General features: G+C 39.8%; 1 long non-coding RNA gene across 2 annotated transcripts; it reads right to left on the bottom strand.

The window, feature by feature from the left end:
* Positions 1–2912: 2912 nt before the first annotated feature.
* LOC309503926 lies at positions 2913–5407 on the bottom strand. Of its 2 annotated transcripts, XR_014207944.1 has the most exons (4): positions 5166–5407; positions 4621–4677; positions 4055–4127; positions 2913–3976 (listed from the first exon to the last, which is right to left on the bottom strand). It is a non-coding gene; the product is annotated as an uncharacterized lncRNA (long non-coding RNA). The 2 variants fall into 2 exon arrangements; XR_014207943.1 differs by having other exon boundaries at positions 4055–4677.
* Between the last annotated feature and the right edge of the window lie 18414 nt (positions 5408–23821).

The raw sequence follows: 23821 nt of genomic DNA, 5'->3' as shown, positions 1-23821 counted from the left end.
TGCCAGAATGTAAAATTAGTTATTTTATGGATTTAAAAATTATCCATTTTTGTTTGTCCTTTACAAATTAACGCAAAATGAATGCTTATCGTCTAGTACAAATGCACAGTGCTCACATTTATTTGGACATTAAAACATTACATATCAGTTTGTGCCTTATATTGTGATCTCACATAGCAGAATATTTTAATCCAGACACATGTGATGCATATATAACAAATACATGCATGCAGTTTTGACAACTTTAATCGCCTTTTTGATTCTTACATGCACTGTAAAAAATGTCTAACCTCTCCAAGTCAAAATTTTCTAGTGACTGGTCACATCTAAATTTTTAAATTGGCCCAAGTGCAATTCTTGTTGCAATAGTCTGTTAACATTGGCTCAATGAGAAATAATACGTCAGACTAATTGAAAAATGTATATGTTATCAGTCACTAGAAATTTTTTACTAGTAATTTTTTTTTACAGTGTGAGTTAATTGACGACAACTACGGCTACAGCAAGCCGCATTTGAAAGCACAGGTATGACAGGAAAGTTAGTTAGTTTTACTGACATTTGGCCTGACAACATCTCATCTTAACAAAGATAGCCAACTGAATAAGGACAACGCCCTTTTCTCAGCATCTGAGAGAAGTGTCACAAGCTTTCACACACATCTTCTAAAATAAAAGTAGCATCAGAAAAAAGGAGAATTACGTTTGTTGTTGACTGCACACTATTTGACTTACTCAAAACGGTCTTGCAACCTACCAGTTGAGAAAGGGTTAGGGTTGACTATATTTACTATGTGCATATCACTGTCTGATGTTCTGCTGAAGCTCATTCCGCACTTGCACATTTCCGCACTCGTTTGACTTGCGCCTGGCGCTGAGGTGAAGTTGGAGTGTGCGTCTGAAAAGTCTCATGTTTTTTGTGGTCTTAAAGAGACGGTTCAGCGTTTTAAAAAACGCAATTTTTGTCAATAAAAAAAGAGACAGAAACAGCAGTTATGAGAGGGGTGGCCAAAGGGGTGGCCAAGTTTAGACCTAGGGTGGCCACGGCCACCCCTGGCCACCCCCTAGCTCCGCCAGTGTTTATGGGGTTTGGCCTATGTATTCATTCTCTCTTTTAAACTCTTTTGGATAAATGTTTCAGACTTGTATACTATGGTTAACCAAAATCATATGTGTAGCATGTTTGGTCTCTTTAAACTCCAATCTTCATCCACCATTTGTTAATTTACATTACATTTTGCTAACTTTGTGACGCATTAGTATTATAAGAATCTTGAAGATTATTTTCTTAAACACCCAATCAAATTACATATTCAAAGGCCTGCTTGAACAAAGGGGTCGTAAAGAAATTCCCTCCAAAGGGAACAACTTTTTATTGACTCACACACCTCCAGAGGGTGTGACATCTTCACGCTTTAAAAATCACTGATCACAAGATCATGTCTCTCAGTTCCTTTCTGCGAAATTCTGATGTGAAGATTATGCTGAACTGGAAGTTTTCTAAGGACCCCCAAGCTTGTGCCAGACTTCGGTCTTGTCTTTCCATTCATCAAAGATCCTCTGACTCCCACTGGTTCTCTCTCAACAAGACAACATCAGCAAAGATCAACTGGAGCCTCAACAAATTGCATCAGGACAGTTTATTTCAAATGGGCGAGGCATGCAAGTATCAAACTTAGTCTCATTATTTGATACATTAAGTATCCTTACCCCTTTTAAAGAAGGGCGTGTTAGAACAAAACTGATGGTTTGCTCAAGGCTGTTGATCTGCTGAATTTCAAACAATGCTATAAGGTCTTGCTTTCCTGTATTCTGCTTCAGCTCTCTTTCCCTTGGTAAACTGTAAGCAAGTACTTTATGTATGTGTATGTTAGAGTAGTTTAAGTGTTTAGTCTAGTTAATAAAGTCTTGTCACACGTAAAGTTGTCCATGTTTCATTCTCATATACTGGAGTCCCTAATCATGCAGATTTTGACTACTTGCTCTGAGTAGTACTGTACAGTAAGAAAGACATTTCCCATACCCCGGAAATGTACGTTTCTTATAATTAATAAACAATTAACACTGAGTGTTCACGGGACAAACAGGTTAATTGATTGTAATATTATTTTTATTACATTAAGTTAGTTCTATTAACTGATCCAAATATTCACAATGAATTATAAACAAGGTATGATTAATTATTAATATTTCTTTTAAGCTAATTTGCTACAGCAACTAATGAAGCGCTTGATTGGTTGCATCAGGTGTGCTTAAGACAACACCTGTTTTGCAGATTTGTGCTGTTGTGAGGTGATTCTATTCAGAATCCAATCCAATAATCCAATAAACCTGATTTGCAATGGGGGTTGAATAATTTCAATTACAATAATATATATATAGATACACTATAATCACCGGACACTTTATTAGGTACACCTTGGTAGTACTAGGTTGGACCCCCTTTTGCCTTCAGAATTGCCTTAATTCTTTGTGGCATATATTCAAAAAGGTTCTGGAAACATTCCTCAGATTTTTTTTATCCATATTGACATGATAGCATCATGGAGTTGAACATCCATGATGCGAATCTCCCATTACAAATGGGTATCCCAAAGGTGCTGTATTGGATTGAGATCTGGTGACTGTGCACTGTAAAAATAAAAGGTGCCTGGAGGAACCTTTTGGGGTTCTTCACTTTGCCACACCGGCGGAACCGTCTGTAGATCCTCTAGGCACCCTTTAAAAAGGGGCGGTTCTCTGAGGAACCACACAGGTTTCCTGAGGAACTCTTATATAAGGCACTGTGTGGAACCACTGTGGGTGCCTCCAGGAACCAAATTTCAATTTTATTTTATTTGTATTAAATTAATTTCATGTTGTTACTATGGTTACCACCATTAACTTCTATTATAATAAACAAACTGAACCAAATACAAAATAAGAATTGTTTATTACATATTTTAGATCCATTTTAATACATACACTTCCATGCACTTGAAAAAAAAAGCTAGTAATAGATTAATATCAATGAATACACACACACAAAAAAAATTGTATAATACATAAGTAACATGAATAATCAACCATGTGTATACAATAGGCTACACAAGAAAAGACATCTCATCAAAATGCATGGAAAACACATGTTCCATGAAATAAATCAATGTAAAAAATTACAATTTTGACTAATTAAAAATGTCCATCTTCACTTAATTTTAAAACATGTGTTTCAGTCCGCTTGTTAAGTCTGACGTCACTGTTTCCAAGTCCAAAAGCTCTATCAGATGCCAAAAACAAACAACAAACAGTGCTAATATACACTCATTGTGCTGTAATATTCCTGAAAATTAGGATCCTAACCTTTATCTCTATTCCTAAATCTCAGATGGTTAGTTATTCAGCTATTTTGAATCATAAAATGTTGAAGTCTGGGATGCCGTGAGACTGGAGACTGAAATGTACACTATGCCTTTTGAAAAGCTTAAATGTGTGACTTGAATCAACAGTTCCCATAAATGGTTGTTGAGTATTCTCAATATCTAGAAACAAGATAGAGTAGAAGTAGAAGTAGAGGCTTCGACCCGGAAACAGTATTCCTTATGTCACAACAAGCAGAAAACATTTTCCATTTTAACAAGAGTTAAGGTGCAGTAAAATGATCTGTTGTTCTGTGAATGTTCACTGGTGAATTCAGTCATTTCAATAAGAATCCACACGATCAGCAATTTTGTCTTTTTGCCTGTGTAATTTCACGAAATTCACAAATGTGATGCACCTTTACTCGCTGCAACATAAAATGCAATCAATTATAAAATCTTAACAAGGGACACGTGAGGTACGGTACTTAACGAGTTAGAAAAGTGAAAAGGTGCATCAGCTTCATTTTCTGTTTGCTTTTCCTCTTTGCTGGTGGATGGTCCAGGCACTTCAGTGATTTTCAGGTCTACAGGAGGATTTTTATTCTTGATCAAACTTGTATTTCAGCTTACCGAGATCCCTGCAAAGTACAAAATTTACTGTTAGTAAGGTTATTAAAGTTATTAAATAATTTCCTCAGCCTTGTGACGTTCCAAACCTGTTTGACTTTCTGTCGGTGGAACCCGAAAGCAGATCTCAGGCATAATGCAACCCGTCACCATTCAATATCACTGCATGAAACACAAGCATACATTTTTTTTGTAATTCATTCAAACTATTCTTATGTACACTTGTCTAGTTCAATTCAATGCAACAATTTATGTAAAAATGGTTAAGCTCCAAAAATGTCCCAGAAAAGATCCTAAAAAGAATCAATGAGTTCACAACTCATGTGTTATGGGTTGTGTTGTAAGTCTTCTGAAGTCATATAATAGCTTTTTCCTTTTTTTTTGTCGAAAAAGACTAAACTTTAAGTTATAATTCAGGGTTCAAATGTCTTATATTCAAATGCATATGATTAAGGTATAGCCTATAAAAAATGCATAGCATTATTAGCTCCAAACCTGTGATATTATTTTTCTGAGTAACATGAATGAGATTTGAGAGCATGAGGGAAGATTTTCAGAGAATAACTTATTAAAAAAGTACACAGTCAAACAATACAATTTCACACAGAGAAAGTTCATAGTAATAAAGTACTTGAGTGTGGTGCAGGTAACTTACTGTAATTCAATGTTGCCTCTGAAATGTTCAGATTATTTTAGAAATGTACTGGTTGTTCTGGGGAAACAAAAGAACAAAACTGATTATTCACAACATAATATTTATTGACCAGTAAATGGCTTTAAAATGGTATTTAAGAGAATGAGGGCACCTGTAGTAAGTAAAGTTAGGCTAAACAAAAACAGACCAAACTATATTAACCTGCTTTTGTTATTCATAACAAACGCCAATGACGACAGCAGGAATCAGCTACATTAGTTAGGCTATCTCAGCAATTTGAAGACACAGTTTTACAGAATATGTTGAATTGAATGACTAAATCAATCTAAGACAATAAGTTAATAATTTCCATTTGTTCATTAACTTACGTTAGATCAACGTATTAGCATCGCGGCTAAAACCTTCATACCAGATACTGTGCAATAAACGAGTGGTAAACACTGTAAAAAAGTAGTAATGTATAATCAATTTAGTTTATATATATGTGTGTTTGAATATATAGTGAGTAGACTCTGTATTTATATTTATTTGGCGAGTTTACAAACCTTGTAACGGAGAGCCGAACAAACGGCGGAAGCTTTGATGAGAGGAGCCGTTACCCGATGACGTCGATCAGCTGAGCTTTGTTGCGCGCGAGCAGCGCGAGGATCACTGAAGCGACGACAGCAGAGGAATAGCAGCAGTTTCGTGACAGAATAAAACTTTTCTCCTCCTAGTTCTTCTTCTTCAAATAATAATTTATGAAGAAGTAGGTAAAAATTATTATTTTATTACTATTATTTATTCAATAATAATTAATGTATTCTTCTTATTAATATTATTATAATTTAGTGTTGTTGTTTAAGGTTTAAATTAATCAACAAAATAGGCCTATAGATACTAAATAAATGTAAGCTACCCAGGTGAAAAAGACGTAGGCTACTGTTAAATGTATTAAAAATGCATTAAAGTATATTTGTATTGTAGGCCTACTAAAAACACACTCAAGTACATTTTTAATAGTACGTCTTTTTTCACCTGGGTATGTAGGCTATACTGAATCAAACTTAAGTAGCCTATAATAATAATAATAGGATAATATTCTCATTTTGGCCTCATAGAACCATTGGGTTCCTCCAGATTCTGGCTTTAACATAAGAGATCTTCCAGGAACCACTTAAATGTTAAAAGATCTTCCAATAACCCTTTTATCGCATTCAAGTTCCTCTATTTTCCCCCAAAGCACTTCGAGGTCTCATGGTAATGAAAAGGTGACTCCAGAACCTCTGAACTAAATACAAAGTGCTTAAAGGATCCCATAAGTTCCAGCAAGAACCTCAAAGAATGTCAATGCTCCTCCAGTAACCCTACTATAGGAGAAAGAGCTTTGAGGCACTTAAATTACATTTTGAAGTTTCTTGAGTATCCGACAGGATATTTGAGGCTCCTTTAGTTTTTACAGTGTGGAGGCCATTTGAGTATATTGAACTCATTGTCATGTTCAAGAAACCAGTTTGAGATGTTTTGAGCTTTGTGACATTGCACGTTATCCTGCCGGAAGTAGCCATCAGAAGATGGGTGCACTGTGGTCATAAAGGGATGGACATGGTCAGCAACAATACTCAGGTAGGCTGTGGTGTTTAAACGATTCTCAATTGGTGCCAAGGAGCCCAAAGTGTGGCAAGAAATTATCCTCCATTTTATACAATTCCTAGGCATTATACAGAATGACTAGTACCATTTAGGCAAAGTGTTAAAAGGGCACAAGATGAGAAGCCTTTATTAATTAATACGCATTTGAAACTGAAAGAACAAAACTACGAAATAAAGCACAGAAGCCTTTATTATTTAATACGCATTTGAAACTGAAAGAACAAAACTACGAAATAAAGCACAGGATATTCTTACCGGAAAACAATGAAAGCAGAACTGAGATTGAAGTACTTGTTACACTAAGAAAGGCCGGAGTAACACGTGGAATTGTACTCACTTTTCTTCTTCACACAAAAACACCTTATATTTTGGCACTTTGATCTCATACATGAACAGAATATTGTTACCGGTAAAACACAAAGCAGAACTGGCATGACCTACTTGTTGCAGCAGGGAAGGCTAGAGTGACATTTTGAATTGCACTTCATTTTCTTTTTCACAAAAAGGCACCTCATATATTGGCATTTCGTCTTGCACATACACCTGACGAATCCTTGGCCGCTTCCTGTGGACTGAGAAGTAGCTGCAGATCGGAGAGGTATTTCGTGGTCAGGAACGTCTTCAATTCTCATTAAGTTCTTTGGACATACGGTGAATTGTGATCTGGTGTAGAGTTGCTTCAAGATTCCTTGTGCAGTTCCAAGTCGGTAAAAGCCATCTTCCGTCACGTTCATAACAACTGCCAAGAGATTGCGTGAGTCACCCCGCCCTTTGTCGACGTCGGGAATCGGAACTCGCACAGTGGCACCCAAAGGCACAGGAGGAAATTTTTTGTCAGAATTCATTTTAATTTTTTTGGCCTGAATCTCAAGGTTCAATTTTGATTCCATTTTACTTTGGATAGCTTTCTCAATATTGAAGCAAACATTGCATAAAATGCTAACCCCATAACCTTCTACTTCGTCGCCGTCATCGTCTTTAGGAGAATGTCCACAGATGGCATGAACGTTTCGGCCACACTTTCGACATGTATGAGCACCGCTGGTTTCTTTTAAGCAGACGCAACAGATAGCGGAAGGAGGAGGATTTTCCAGCCCGTTCTCATCCCAAGGCGTCATATACTGACGCTTTTGACATTTCGTCTACATCGAACGCACATGGCACCCTTTAGCGTCAATATGAGACGCAGATAGATATGGGCCAGAAGGCGCCTCCTAGCGGTCTAACCCTAACCCTACCCCAGACCTAAACCTACCCATAACCGAACAAAGCTCTGTGCGTCTCATATTGACGCTAAAGGGTGCCATGTGCGTTCGATGTAGACGAAATGTCAAAAGCGTCAGTATATGACGCCCTAGGATGAGAATGCGTTGGGATTTTCGGTAACCACGGAAATGGAAGGCTCTTCGATAACCATGGCTTCATCACTGTTTTGGTTTCCTCCATCATGGATTGCATTCTCATCTATGTTTTCTGCAGGGAGCTGTGCCTCTTGCATTGATTCATCTTGTGCCTCTTGCATTGATTCATCTCGTCTTTCTTCCTGCTGTTGTGTTGTTTGTACGCTCTCTATTATTTTTTCGAGCTCTTCCTCAGTCTCTACGTCTTGTAAAACGTCGTCAGGCAGGGACGACGTCGAGAGACCTACTCTAGCTTTGCAGCCGAACAGAGCTTCGTATGGTGACCTCTTAATCCCAGAATGAAAAGCTCTGTTCTTCATAAGTTGGACGAACCGCAATCCCTCACTCCAGCAGCTAGTTTTTTCATCTTGCATCAAAGCACACAGCATATTTTCAATGTCCTGATTAGCTCCCCTGATTTTGTGAGTGGCGCGGCTTACCATGGACGACTTCAGGGTGGGCCAATACACCTTTAGGCTGCTTACCACATTGGTTGCAAATTCCCTGCCGTTATCGGACTGTAGAATCGTTGGAGCACCAAGCAACGTAAATATGTCGACGAGCTTGTAGGCTACTTCTTCCACTCTCTTTGATTTCAGAGCACTGAGAACTACAAACTTAGTGAGATGATCTTGGTACACCATTATAAACTTGTACTCTCTGACAGGATGGGACTGAAAATCGATGAGATCGACCTGACAACGGGAGTTGAATTCAGAAAAAACCATTGGCTTGACCACAACACCTTTTTTTAACACCTTTTTGCTTCTTCTGGCAAGGCTCACAAAGGTGAATGTACAGCTCAATATCATGACGGGTAATGTTCTTATACTTGGGTGAAAGTTCTTTCAACATCCTGTCCCGTCCTCCATGACCAATAGCCAAATGGGCCTTATGGAGTACGTCAAATAACTCGGAGTCCGCGACGTAAAACTGAATAGCACTCGTACCTTCTTTAACAGGATAGATCAACTTAGTCTTATTCTCGACCATCATTACGTCATAGTGTTTCAACAGCCAATAGTCCCGTGGTTCCTTCTTAATGGTCGTCTTAGCCTTTTTCACATCGTCCACTAACTTTTGGTAACTGGTTTCGGTTAGGGAAACACAGTTTTTAGCAGCATTGGCTCTTACTTGAGATAATTCATCGCAGAACCGTCGTTGCATGTCAGCATGGCGTGATTCCTGTCTTGGCACTACACTCCCTTCCGGCATGGTGATACAAGAACCACGGGAAAGGATGACGGGAGAGCGTCTGTGGAACCTCAGCCGGATGCAAACGCCACCGCAAACAGTAAACAGCGGGATAAAAATGGCGGTATTAGACGTATTATACTTATATTAGACGTATTATATGCCTAGGCAATGTATAAAATATCAATCATTTCACACTTTGACGTTCGATTTCGGGCATTATATACATTACCTAGGCATTCTATAGAATGCCGGATTATACACTTTGCCGGTAACATATACAAGGCAGTATGAATCTATGCTTTCATGTTGTTTATGGCAAATTCTGACTCATCTGAATGTTGCAGCAGAAATCGAGACTCATCAGACCAGGCAATGTTTTTCTAGTCTTCTATTTTCTAATTTTGGTGAGCCTGTGCAAATTGTAGCCTCAAATTTTAGTTTCCTATTCTTAGCTGACAGGAGTGACACCTGGTGAGGTCTTCCACTGCTATAGCACATCTCCTTCAAGGTTCGGCGTGTTGTGCGTTCAAAGATGCTCTTCTGCATTCCTCACTTGTACTGTTGCTGTTGCCTTTCTATCAGCCCGAACCAGTCTGGCAATTCTCCTGACCTCTGGCATCAACCAGGCATTTTCACCCACAGTACTGATGCTCACTGGATATTTTCTCTTTTGGAAGATGGTTGTGCATGAAAATCTCAGTAGATCTGCAGTTTCTGAAATACTCAGACCAGCCCGTCTGCAACCAACAACCATGCCACGTTCACTTAAATTACCTTTCTTCCTCATTCTGATGCTCAGTTTGAATTTCAGCAGTAGATATTTCTCTTCAGTAGATATTTGCATTAATCATCAGTTGAACAGGTGTACCTTTATAAAGTGGCCGGTGAGTTTATATATAAGTAAATTAATAAGTAAATAACTAAAGAAACACACACATACACACATACATATTTTAATAAACTGCACAGAAAACCTGACATAGCACCACAAAGCAACTAATATGATTGTCATTAAAAACTGGCAGTTTGATATTTTTTTCTAATGACGTAAAAAATGAACTGCATAACATGAATGATCCCTCCCACTTCACTCCCATCACAAATATATCACATTCACAGTAATAATAACAAAATAATATAGAATTCATAGACAATTGGAAAAGTTTTTGGGGCAGACTTGAGCTGTTGAAAAGAGATGGTATTCATCCCTCCTGGGATGGTGCTGCTCTTCTCTCTAGTAATATGGCACATATTCTTAGAGCTCAAACATGAATTGGGGCTCAGGTCAGGAAGCAGTCAGACTGGCTAAACCGACCGTCTGCTAGCTGTCTCACGTCACTGAGGTCAGATAAATCCCATCACATACTGTAGAGACTCTTTCACCTAGATTTCATCATATAGAGACTGTGTCTGTTCGCCGAATTCCCCGAATTAGGAAATACAAAAAACTCCCAAACCCATTTAAGAGTAAAAATGTATAACAAATAAAAAACAGATATAATACAGATAAACAAATGATAAAGCTTGGGTTGCTGAATATTCGATCTCTTACTTCAAAAGCACTTATTGTTAATGATATGATTACAGATTATAACCTAGATGTGCTGTGTTTGACAGAAACCTGGCTAAAACCAGACGATTACATTACTTTAAATGAGTCCACCCCCCAAGATGACTGTCATAAACATGAGCCTCATCTGAAAGGCAAAGGGGGAGGTGTTGCTGTAATTTATAGTAATATTTTCAGAAATACTTAGAAGTCTAGTTTCAAATATAATTATTTTGAAGTGTTGGTGCTTAATGTAACAATATCTAGTGTAAATGATAAAGCATGTTTGAGATTTGTGCTGGCTACTGTATACAGGCCACCAGTGCACCATACAGACTTTATCAAAGAATTTGCTGACTTTGCTACTGGCTGCAGATAAAGTCCTAATTGTTGGTGATTTTAATATACATGTAGATAACGAAAAAGATGCATTGGGATTTAGGCCGCTGTCGGTAGCCTAAAAGAGGCCTAGAAATAGGCTTTCGTTCCACCAAGTGGGGCACTACCTACTTTTTTTATATTTAACATCAGAAATATGTAGATATTCCTTAGGAAAAAGTTCTCCACACACAACCTTGCAGTTTTTGAGAAAAATTATGCTAAAGGTGCCCATTTTGAAAAAAAGGGAAACCATAGGGAATTTTGCACTTTCAAACCGGTTTATCATATAAACCCAAAAATGCAGAATTACCACTTGAAATACAAAATAAACCAGTTTGAAATGTGTGATATACCTGAAGTTGCTATCTAGAAACAGTAAACATGATAAAATTATCAAGAAAACTTCTACTGTAGCATTAACATCCCAATTACTTCTCATTATGTTGTTCCAATTCAAAGGTAATATTTGAGGTAAAATCTGAATAACAAATAGAATTAAGCCAAAATAAAATAACAGAGCTGCCAACTCTCATGCATTCACCGTGAGACTCACGCAATTGACACTTTTCACACGCTCTCACGCCACACATCCATTTTCTCACGCACAGAAAAATCGCGAAGCAAAGAGGATATGGAGACCAACAGACTAGACAGAGCAGGTTACTTATGATATTTAAAAAAATCTCAGCTCTCAGATTCTGTCAATTTTATTACGAAATTCAAACAATAAATACCGTTTTGGCGTTTGTAATTGTGACGCAACAGATCCCTAGCGGCACGTGACCCGATCATCTCTACTAGCTAATAGTAAATAAACACGAATGAACAATGTTGAAAGAAACAGTACAGCTTACCGAAATGTAGCCTATATTCTTCATACATAATATCGATCAATCAATCAAACAAAGGGGTCAATAAAACAGCTGGAGAACAATTATGTCACATAACATTTACCTCAGGAAAGCCATTTAATGACCATAATATAGGCACGTTAGTTGGCTAGAAAAATAGCTATAGAGAGTATTTTGCTAAATATGTGTACTATATTACATATTTATTATATTTGTACTTATATCATTAAATAAAGTTGTTATTATAATAAAAACGCATTATATTTAATTTGAGTTATTTTTAACCTTAAATAATAGGCCTACTACCAGCTGATAGGGCTGTCTAGCCTATGTATTTTTTTTTTCTTGAGAAAAATGAACGCCTATCTTGTGTACCTAATATTTATCCAAATTAGTCAATATTATATCAAATCGCAAGAATTGAATTTAAATCGTGACATTTGTTTCAAGTAAAAAAAAAACAAAAAAACGTAGCTTACCAGAAATTGTACCATATAAACATTGTAACATGTTGTCACTAAACCTAATAAAATTCAGTTTAGTTACTAAAATGTTTTGACAATCACAATACACTTATTGTGATGCAAGTTTTTTTTGCAACCCCCCCCCCCCCCTCAAAAGTATATATATTATATATATAAAAAAAACTTTTAAAAATAACACATTTATTGGTGAATTGTTGATTTGCATACACGAGCAGTAACTGCACTACATGTACATATTCACAGGAATGATTATTGTAAACAAGATTTAATTTTGATTTATTTATATTAAACATATGTCCTATATTAATTTTATTATCATATACACATCACTAAATATCAAGATCACTGTCCTCACTATCAGATTCACACACACACTAACCCGACCCCTAAACCTACCCATCTCTCTCTCACACTCAGACACACACACACACACACACACACACACACACACACACACACACACACACACACACACACACACACACACTAACCCGACCCCTAAACCCACCCATCTCTCTCTCTCTCTCTCACTCTCTCACACACACACACACACACACACACACACACACACACACACACACACACACACACACACACTAACCCGACCCCTAAACCTACCCATCTCTCTCTCTCTCTCTCTCTCACACACACACACACACACACACACACACACACACACACACTAACCCGACCCCTAAACCTACCCATCACACACATACACACAAGTCAAGCGTTTTTTGTCTATAAAACGCCGATAGCAGGCCGGGTGAAACCCGTAGTTGTTGGGACATCAGAGACCGGTTTGTCCAGGAGGGCAACATGTGTATTAGCAATAGCTAACGTTAGCTCCGTAGTGTCCGACGTTTTGAGCCATTCCTACGCACATTGCTTGATTTTTTTCCCCCCATCAGACTTCAGTAAAGCGCTGCGGACCTTTCCCACCATCTTTTCCGACATGAAGAATACACTTTACGAGTGTTAATCGAGCTTGATCGCCGCTATCAGATGAAGATGCGCTGCTTACGTCCTCCATGTTTACATGTGCGTAGTCATATTGGCTTGATTTCGGCTGTGACCTACTTACATTTTCGATGCTGATTGGTTGAAAATCTAGCTCAACAGTTTTATATGTCTCAATACGCAGTCAATATAGTGCGCCAATAAATTACAATTTCTCATTAACTGCAGGATAATGGCCCTCATTTATCATTCTTGCGTAGAAACGGGCGTATATGTTGGCGTAAGATTATGCTTACACTCCTCTCACCGCCTGATTTATGAAGCTGTGCGTACCTTTGAAATCCAGGTGTATGCAATACCTGCCCCTGATAAATGCCGTGGCTGAAAACGATCGTCATTAGAATAACACGCCCCTATATATTCAAGTCTCCGCTTCCCCCACGCCCTCATTTTACGCCATGGACACACGGAAGACGGCAAAGAAGAGAAACTTGGATGAGCAAATGACCTATCACAATGCATTATTTTACAGCACGTGTTTTGAAACAATTGGCATTTAATTTCGTATCACGTCACATGTATTGGGGTGTACAATAGTGATGATGATGTGATGTGGAGTACCATTCATTCACATTAATAATTGCATGACAATTTGTAATATTCTTATTATTCTTATTATGATTTTTATTATTAATGACGCTTATTGTTATTTAGAAGAAGAATGTCGTTATTATTATTATTTGTATTATTAATATTATTTAAAAAAAGAAGAATGTCATTTTTATTATTTTGTCAGTCTGAATTATTTTTTGGTCATTGAAAGCCGGGCCTAACCCTGGCCTAACCATCGTTTCAAAGAATAGTACAACGGCGAGCGCGTCGAGTATAAACGCCTCGTCCGTTTGGGGAGGTGCGCGCGCAGTCTGCGGAGACTCGCGCTGCGGAGCCAGGCGAAAGTATAAACAAGGCTTGAAACGTCAGGTAAAGCGCACAGGCTCGCAACTGAGGGAATACATATGCCTACAAATCAAATGCTTTGGTAAAGTCACACAAATTAAACATTGAAGTCCATGTTGCACAAAAATAAACACTGATGTTTATAATTACTATGCTGTTGTTTTTTTACCTTGGGTCATAATATATCATATCTTTTAGTTTGTCAGTGCGTTTTGTGGTGTTAGGAATTGTTTTTCTGCGCATTTCCGCACTAACTCAAAACGTGCGTACACCACCTCCTGAGCTGGCGTAGGATTTGAGCGTGCCGTACGCCAACGTCCATATTGATAAATCTCAAAGTCACCGTGGTTTTGGGTGTACGCCAGGTGTACGCTGGAAATTTGGTGTACGCACTTTTGATAAATGAGGGCCAATGCGTGGAGAACTTTTTGCTTGGATACCTTTTATTTACGTTGAACATATTGAGCAAAAGAAAAAGTAGTGCCCCGTTTGTCGGGACGAAACTGAACGATACAGCTCACGTACAGCGGCCTAATTGGCATTTAAAGACATTCTGAAGTCTATTGGAGTTAGACAACACGTGTCAGGACCTATTCATTGTCGTAATCATACTCTAGATCTAATACTATCACATGGAATCAATGTTGATGCCATTGAAATTCTACAGCAGAGTGATGACATCTCAGATCATTATCTATTGTCGTGTATACTCCATCTAGCCAAGGTTGCAAAGCCAACTCTGTGTTACAAATATGTTAGACCTATCACTTCTGCCACTAAAGATTGCTTTATTAATAATATCCCTGATCAGTTTCATCTTCTCAGCATCCCAGATAGCTTAGAAGCACTCGATATTGCAATATTGCGAAAACTTTTGACACTCTCTTTTACAGCACTTTAGACACAGTTGCTCTTTTGCGCTTAAAGAAGATTAAAGAAAATAGTCCAACGCCATGGTACAACGAGCACACTCAAGCCCTTATGAGAACAGCCAGAAAAATGGAGCGCAACTGGAAGAAAACAAAACCATTGCATACAGAGAGGCCTTAAAAGCTGCTAGATCAGCTTATTTTTAAACCCTATTAGAAGAAAATAAACAAAACTCTAGGTATTTATTTGAAACAGTGGCTAAATTAACAAAAAATAAAGCTTCAACCCCAGATGTTTCCCAAGCAGCACAGCAGTAATGACTTTATGAACTTCTTTACTTACAAGATTGATAATATCAGAGAGAAAATGATAACTATGCAACCGACTACTACAGTATCGCATCAGGCAGTGCATTGAAGTCTCCTTGAGGAAAATTTGTATTCATTTATAGCTATAGTAGATGGAAGAATTTTCTAAACTCCATAAATCATCTAAATCGACAACATGTTGTCACTGTGTCTGGTTTGTGTTCCCTGGGTAACCACTAGAGGTCCTCTTCCCCCACGGTGTCTTTCACTCATAACTACATTTCCCATCATCCTGTTCTGTCACTCATTGATCATTGCACTCAGCTGTTTCCCGTCACCTTGTTAGTATCTGTGTGTATATATACCCTGTCTGTTTAGTCATTGTCATGGAGTCCTTGTATATTGTCACACCACTTCTGGTAGTCTGTTTTTGCCTGTTCTTGTTTGTTTTCTTGTTTTGGATTGACTCATTGGATTTTGACCCTGGCCTGGACTGGATTGTGAGTACGGAATACCCTATTAAAATACTGCAATTGGATCTCCCTTTTCCCGTGTGTGTTTCGTGACAGAAGGACTCCATCATGTCAAGATCCAGCGGTATGGGTTTTCGTGACTCTTCCTCAACCACCAAGAGGGAGAGGAGGCAGCAGAGTGGGATTTTGCGAGCCGAAGAGGAGGAGCCTCGCATTACTTTATTTGACTGTTTTGCTCTATGTGCTCGCATCAGGGAGGAGAGTGCTGCGCTCCCGGTGAATTCCGGGGAGAGAGCAGCATCCAGTCACTTGCGGACACGACGGAGGAAGAGGAAGACTTCCTGTCTCCCTAATGTCCTGGAGACCGTCCCCGTGCAGCCCGCTGTCGTCCCGGAGGCCGTCCCCGTGCAGCCCGCTGTCGTCCCGGAGGTCGTCCCCGTGCAGCCCGCTGTCGTCCCGGAGGTCGTCCCCGTGCAGCCCGCTGTCGTCCCGGAGGTCGTCCCCTTACAGCCCGCTGTCTCTGGACAAGATGGCCACCGACGAGCCTGTGTCTGTTTCTGAGCTGGTGTCTGTTCCTATTCATAAGCCAGTGTCTCCGGACAAGATGGCCGCCACCGAGCCAGTGTCTCCGGACAAGATGGCCACCGACGAGCCTGTGTCTGTTCCTGTGCCTGAGCCGGTGTCTGTTCCTGTGCCTGAGCCGGTGTCTGTTCCGGTTCCTGTGCCTGAGCCGGTGTCTGTTCCTGTGCCTGAGCCGGTGTCTGTTCCTGTTCCTGAGCCGGTGTCTGTTCCTGAGCCATGGCCTCCCGAAGGGTCGTCTCCGCCCTGGCCTCCCGAAGGGTCGTCTCCGCCCTGGCCTCCCGAGGGAAAGTCTCCGCCCTGGCCGCCCGAGGGAAAGTCTCCGCCCTGGCCGCCCGAAGGAAAGTCTCCGCCCTGGCCGCCCGAGGGAAAGTCTCCGCCCTGGCCGCCCGAGGGAAAGTCTCCGCCCTGGCCGCCCGAGGGAAAGTCTCCGCCCTGGCCGCCCGAGGGAAAGTCTCCGCCCTGGCCGCCCGAGGGAAAGTCTCCGCCCTGGCCGCCCGAGGGAAAGTCTCCGCCCTGGCCGCCCGAGGGAAAGTCTCCGCCCTGGCCGCCCGAGGGAAAGTCTCCGCCCTGGCCGCCCGAGGGAAAGTCTCCGCCCTGGCCGCCCGAGGGAAAGTCTCCGCCCTGGCCGCCCGAGGGACTGTCGTCTTCGCTCTGGCCGCCCGATGGACGCCCGAGGGACTGTCGTCTTCGCTCTGGCCGCCCGATGGACGCCCGAGGGACTGTCGTCTTCGCTCTGGCCGCCCGATGGACTGTCGTCTCCGCTCTGGCCGCCCGATGGACTGTCGTCTCCTTCATGGCCGCCCGATGGGTCGTCTGCTTCGCCCTGGCCGCCGGCTAAGCCGTCACCCAGTTTCTGTTCCCCTTCATGGACCTGGCCCCCCATCCCTCCCCCTGATCCTCCACCATTCCACCTCCCTCCTGGACTTTTGTTTTGTTTTATAGTTATGTCTTGGAGCGTCTGGTAGCCGCTCTGTAGAGGGGGGGTTATGTCACAGTGTCTGGTTTGTGTTCCCTGGGTAACCACTAGAGGTCCTCTTCCCCCACGGTGTCTTTCACTCATAACTACATTTCCCATCATCCTGTTCTGTCACTCATTGATCATTGCACTCAGCTGTTTCCCGTCACCTTGTTAGTATCTGTGTGTATATATACCCTGTCTGTTTAGTCATTGTCATGGAGTCCTTGTATATTGTCACACCACTTCTGGTAGTCTGTTTTTGCCTGTTCTTGTTTGTTTTCTTGTTTTGGATTGACTCATTGGATTTTGACCCTGGCCTGGACTGGATTGTGAGTATGGAATACCCTATTAAAATACTGCAATTGGATCTCCCTTTTCCCGTGTGTGTTTCGTGACACATGTATGTTAGACCCTATACTGACTAAGCTATTGAAAGAGATGCTTCCAGAGGTCATAGATCCTCTTCTTTATATCATTAATTCATCTTTGTCTTTAGGATATGCACCAAAAACGTTTAAGCTGGCTATGATTAAACCGCTTGTTAAAAAAACCGCAACTTGATCCTACAGAATTAGTCAATTACAGGCCGATCTCGAATCTACCTTTTTTGTCAAAGATACTAGAAAAGGCAGTATCCTCACAACTATGCTATTATGGGTGGTTGCCCTGCACGCTTAATAAAACTACAGCTGGTCTAAAATGCAGCAGCTAGAGTTCTCACCAGAACCAGGAAGTTTGACCATATCCGCCCGGTTCTGTCAACACTGCATTGGCTGGCTCCCTATTAAACATCGTATACATTTTTAAATATTGTTGATTACTTACAAAACACTAAATGGTTTAGCTCCCCAGTACTTGAACGAGCTCTTAACGCATTATAGTCCTTCACGTCTATTGCGATCTCAAAATTCCGGCCAGTTGATAATACCTAGAATATCAAAATTGACTGCTGGCGGTAGATCCTTTTCCTATTTAGCACCAAAACTTTGGAACAGTCTTCCTAACATTGTCCGGGAAGCAGACACACTCTGTCAGTTCAAATCTAGACTAAAAACACATCTCTTTGACCAAGCATACACATAACACATTATAGACTTCTATAATTCAATGTTAGGCTGCATAGATTAGGTCAGCCGGAACCGGGAACACTTCCCATAAATCCTGATGTACTTGTTACATCATAAGAAGGATGGCGTCTACGCTAAAATTAGTCTCTCTGTTTATCCCGAGTTTTACCGCAGTCCGGCGGATCCAGGCCGTATACAGATCTGATGAAGGACCTGCGCCTGGACACGACCACAACGCAGTCCTGAAGTGTCAACTAGTCTCTCCCCTGTGAAGGCCTCCTTCCCTTCCCTTTACCTCTGTACAGATAAAATGTTGTCGGGATTATTCCGGTTCACGTGGCTATACGCGGAAGCGATAAATCATTATTTATTATACATTTTTAAGGCCAAACAAGTAGTTTGTTGAGGGTTGGTTTGTAAAGAAGGACTACACGCCTGTGCACATATTCAAATGCGCATACCTATAGACTAAACACGTGATGTGCATGTGCATGCCGTCTGCGTTTTTCGCGGGTTTGCGTTTTTGAGGTTTGCGCAGGAGATAAAAAAATGTCAAGGCTTACACCTTGGAATCTATTTCAGGGTTTGCGTTCTCGAGCCACCAGGCACTGTTTTGTGCGGATGAGTGGGCCGGAGCGCGTTGAGTGTTTTCTGTTAGAACGGTGTCATGTTAGCGGCCCCTAAGTTAATAACGATCTTTGCAACGTAAGTGAATCAATCAATCAAAACTAATTTTAGCTGGACAATAACTATATTCTAGAGCTGCTGTAAAGCCAAAACAATCTCTGTTACTGTAATTTACTATGATCACTGTAAAGCTGCTTTGAAACAATCTATATTAATTGTTAAAAGCACTATATAAATGAAGGTGACTTGACTTGACACTGACAGTGACAGAAGAAAAAGTAACTCTAGCAAAGTAACCCATACTTGATAGCAGAGATCTCCTCAATGCATACATATTACATTTCTGTTGGATAAGTGTGAAAACAGCATTTCTTTCAGTTCAAAAGAGTGTCTTTGTGTTAGACGGAGGAACAGTTCTGAAGGCTCTGCATTTGCATTCTGCTTGGAGAACTTCATAAGGCGATGATGATGCAGGGTCGAGAATATTCCATCAATAAACGACATCACTTATAAAATCTGTCAGAGCTGACAGCTCACCCTGTTTTGTGTTTGAAACAAAGAAAATGAACTATTAATCTGATGCATTGATAAAAAAAGAGCCTGAAGCTGCAGATCCCTAGACTTCATAGCCATTCCTTGCATTGCTTCACAGCTGATTATATTACTCATGCAGGGTGGTCAGCATTCTGGTTTTGTCTCATTACACGAGCCATGGGCTTAGTACTCTTAGTACTTAGTCAGTCTCTCTCTCTCTCTCTCTCTCTCTCTCTCTCTCTCTCTCTCTAGTCAGGAGCCACTTATTGCACATCATAAGCTGTGCTTGATTAGAGCAGTGCCATGAGGTAGCCCTAGGGCAAATTATGAGCCTGGTTTTTCTGACAGGAGCTCTCAAATTAACAATTAACAAGGAGAGAGCTGCTGCATCACACTAGAAAATAATAATAATAATAATAATAAGTGACAGGTTGTCCCGCCCTTTTTTCTCCACTTTGGTTTGAGAAGGTGATGCCATTTTTGTCACGTCCTCTGGTACAATGGCAGTTTTATTTATTCGTATTTTTTTGTGCGGTATATTAACAATATAGTGTTTTTTTTTTTCTTACCCTTCTTGCTTATGCTTATGTATAATAATTATATTATAAGAATAAATAGATCTCTTTCAATCACCCATAATTATATAAATGCAGAGGTTAAAATTGTGCAAAACAACCAAGGGTCACAGTTTAAGCTCAATGTTTAATAATCTCCCTGCTGTTTCCCATCATTGCTATGAGGAGAACTTTGTAAACCCCCGTTGCTTAACTATAGGTGTTGTTTGAAGCATTGCTGTGTCTGCCAAGACCCCCAGAGTTCTTGTCATGCTTGTAATGCCTCCGTCATTTGCTCTCTGTGTGTGTTGTGTTTACTCTGGGCACTTCTCTCTGGGAATGCTCCGGAATGGATGCAGCCCCCAAGTTCTAAGATTGTGAAGATGTCTTATGTGAAGTGAGTACGAAACCTAAGAGAGAGAAAGAACAGTCCAACAGAGAAATCTTGACATCATCCCTCGAGTGATGAACTGCAGAGAATCCGGTTTAACCTTCCTTACTCTGGGCTCAACAAGTACGCTCATCATTTGTCTCTTTCTCTCACTCTGTTTCTTATTCTTGGTTTCACTGGTTTAAGTCATTTGAAGCTTTCTAAAGGTTTCCATGTAAAAACTAAATGTGCAAATCTTAAACAGGTTATTGTTTGTCCTTTCAGTCACATTCATTTCATAATCATGAACATATTTTGGGTAAAATACCTGAGGGTATAAGATCCTTTTGATTTGATTTTCTCCCAAAACAGCCAATAAACACCTATTTAAAGACATACACCCTAAAAACTGTTACATTGGCAAAAGAGAAAAATGTTGAATGTTTTTTTGCAGCCAATATTTTTTTTATATATATATATATATATATATATATATATATATATATACACAAGATGAGAATGCATTTGTTGCAAATTTGACCTTTAACTCTTTCCCCACCATTGACGGAATTTTCCATCATTTACTAACTAGACAACACTTGCCCGCCATTGACGGAATTTACCGGCTTTCCGTGTTTTTACTGTATTGTAGGGGGTGCTATTACGCAACTTCTGAAAGAGTACAGAAAGAAGAAGCAGAAAAGGATAGCATATAAGCAGATGTATATTTAAAATAAAGGGATCATCAACATTAAAAAGCAATAAAATCAAAATTACCTAATGAAGTGTCAACCCAGGACCAGCTAGGACTGTGCAAGCTTCGGGGGGTGTTGATCTACTCCATCTATTTTTTGATCATCGTCTGAATCTGATCCAGAAGTAGTTCAATTCAATTCAATTCAAATTTATTTGTATAGCGCTTTTCACAATACATATTGTCTCAAAGCAGCTTTACAGAAAGTGCATTTCAAAAAATGTACATAGAAAAATACAGTTAGTTAATCATGGATTAATTTAGGGCATAACATATCGCCGGCGTCGAGTCGTCTCCTCACGGGCGTGGAGTCGTCTCCTCACGGTCTTCGAGTCGTCTCTGCATGGGTGTTGGGGCATCTGAAGTTTCCATGAGAGGCTGGATACAAACTGGAGCTGACGTACTCTATTTACCGATAACAACAGAAAAGCAGATGGGAAATAATTAGCGTAGCTGCTGTTCCTAATATTAATGCATTCAATCTGATTCAACTGTAGTATAAAAGGTAAGTATTATGTGAATGCTTGGCTAAAGAGATGCGTCTTTAATCTAGTTTTAAACTGGGACAGCGAATCTGAGCCTCGAACAATATCCGGAAGGCAATTCCAGAGTTTAGGAGCTAAATGTGAAAATGCCCTCCCTCCTTTAGTGGTCTTAGATATCCTAGGAATGACCAGAAGCCTCGAATTTAGTGATCTTAAAGAGCGTGATGGATTGTAGGGCGATAGAAGTTCCGTTAAATAAAGTAGTCTTTGACAAAAACTTGATTTTATCAGCTTTTTGCTCAAAAAATGCTGCTTCTTTTTTTAAATGAAACTACCCATATTCAAGTGTTGATAGAAAAAGAATACATGAAGCTAGAATAAAATGTTTTTTTTTTTATGTTTTTTTTAAAGGGGAGAATTTCTTTATTATATTGCATGTTCAGATATTCAAACAGCAAAATATTCTGGGGGCTATATGAAACTTTTGTGAAAATTATAAAATATGCTGGCACTGACTGGCTTTTCAAAAACACTGGCGGGGAAATTCCAAACGGTGTTGCTACAAAATGTTCAGTAAAATAAAGTCATATATTTTTCTATTGTCATACACTGTGAGGGAAAAAACAAAACACTTTCCCCTTTTTACCCTGCTATTATAATTCTGTGCACACATATATCACATTTTCTGTTTTCATCTATCAACATTAAGCAACAAACTTTTAAAAATGTATAGATTCCCAGAATTTCAAAAACGTTCAAAGATCAGGAGATTGCAGGAGAATAACATAACCACACAATACACTGACGAAAAGGAAACATGAAAACACAGGAGACTGAGGGCTTAATATACATATGAAGCTAATCAACAGAAACAGAAGCAGGTGTGTAACTCAACAGTAACCATAGAAACAAACTAGTGTGGGAAAATGAGAACAAAAGGAAACACTAGAACTAGAACTAAACCAAAAACAGAGCATACACGTTACATTACTAGAAGCAGGAGGAAGTCGTCTTCTCCTTCTTTCACGTATAGCTTTTCTTTACAAAGCGACCTTGCCAACTACTGGCCTGACATGCATAACACAGCATTTTTTGTTGTTTTCGCGGATCTGTGTGAATGGGAATTGTTTTGACATCGTTGACATCGTACAATTTTTAGTACATTGTTGTTGTGTAAATGTACCCATAGTCTTGGCTCACATTTGACTATTTATATGCATTGTTGGCCTGACAGTTACACATTTTTGAACATGAGAAAGTTTGTACCCAGCACTTTGTCATCACTCCACATTTCCTACTTCATTTTATAATCCCGCTTATTTCCAAAAGGCACACAGCTAGAACAAGGTTTCCACGACAACACATCTCAGTGCCACTGCAACCTACCCTGTGGGTTCCTCACGCTGTCGGATTTTCAAAACAACTCACTGGCGTTCGGTCAGTGGAATTGTGACAAGCACAGGCATCTTTGATTGTTCTCACAGCTAGATTTGTCTGTGGAGAACATAAAAAAAAAAAACTTTGTGGGCTTCAGTGCAGCTCCTCTGAAAAGAAGTTCTGGTAGGTTTTAAAATGCCAACCTTGTCTTGACTCTGTTCAGACATAACAAAATAAGACATGACTCAGCAGGATGCCCTGAAGTCCGTTTAGTTCAGTCTAAACTTAGAATTTCTGGGACACTGTCACGACAATAAATTACCTAAACTTTTAGCAAGGCGATGTTCGCTAACAATGGGCATTCAGCAGGATCACACACAGCACATTCAACAAAGAACAGTCTATTTTTTGAACACACACAGATACCTTTTCAAGTCACACTCGACCTTGAAGTATTAATGATGCAATTTTTTTTCAGCTTTTAAACTCTTTCATAGCCCTGGAAACAAAAAAAATTGCCAACACATTTTAGCAGTTTTAGCAACAAATTAAATGTATTACTGATTTCATTTCTATCTATCAGCTTTAAACTTTTTTTTTTCAGAAAATTTCAATAAGGCTGTTCCCAACTGCAGTTCTCAAACATTCAAGCCATACAAGCATGCATGCCATTTACTGTTTTAGAAATTATAATAAATAAAACAATTAAACCTCTATTTTTAAAGTCTCCCTAACCACCATAATAATTTGCAACTGAGACAGTTGACCTGTGTCGGTGGTGAACTAGATGTGCCTAAAATACAACTAGCACAATGAGGTGAATAGTAATG

Source organism: Leuciscus leuciscus (genome assembly GCF_965113295.1).
Source record: "Leuciscus leuciscus genome assembly, chromosome: 8".
In the NCBI taxonomy this organism is placed as follows: Eukaryota; Metazoa; Chordata; class Actinopteri; order Cypriniformes; family Leuciscidae; genus Leuciscus; species Leuciscus leuciscus.
This window is presented reverse-complemented; position numbering and strand designations above follow the sequence as displayed.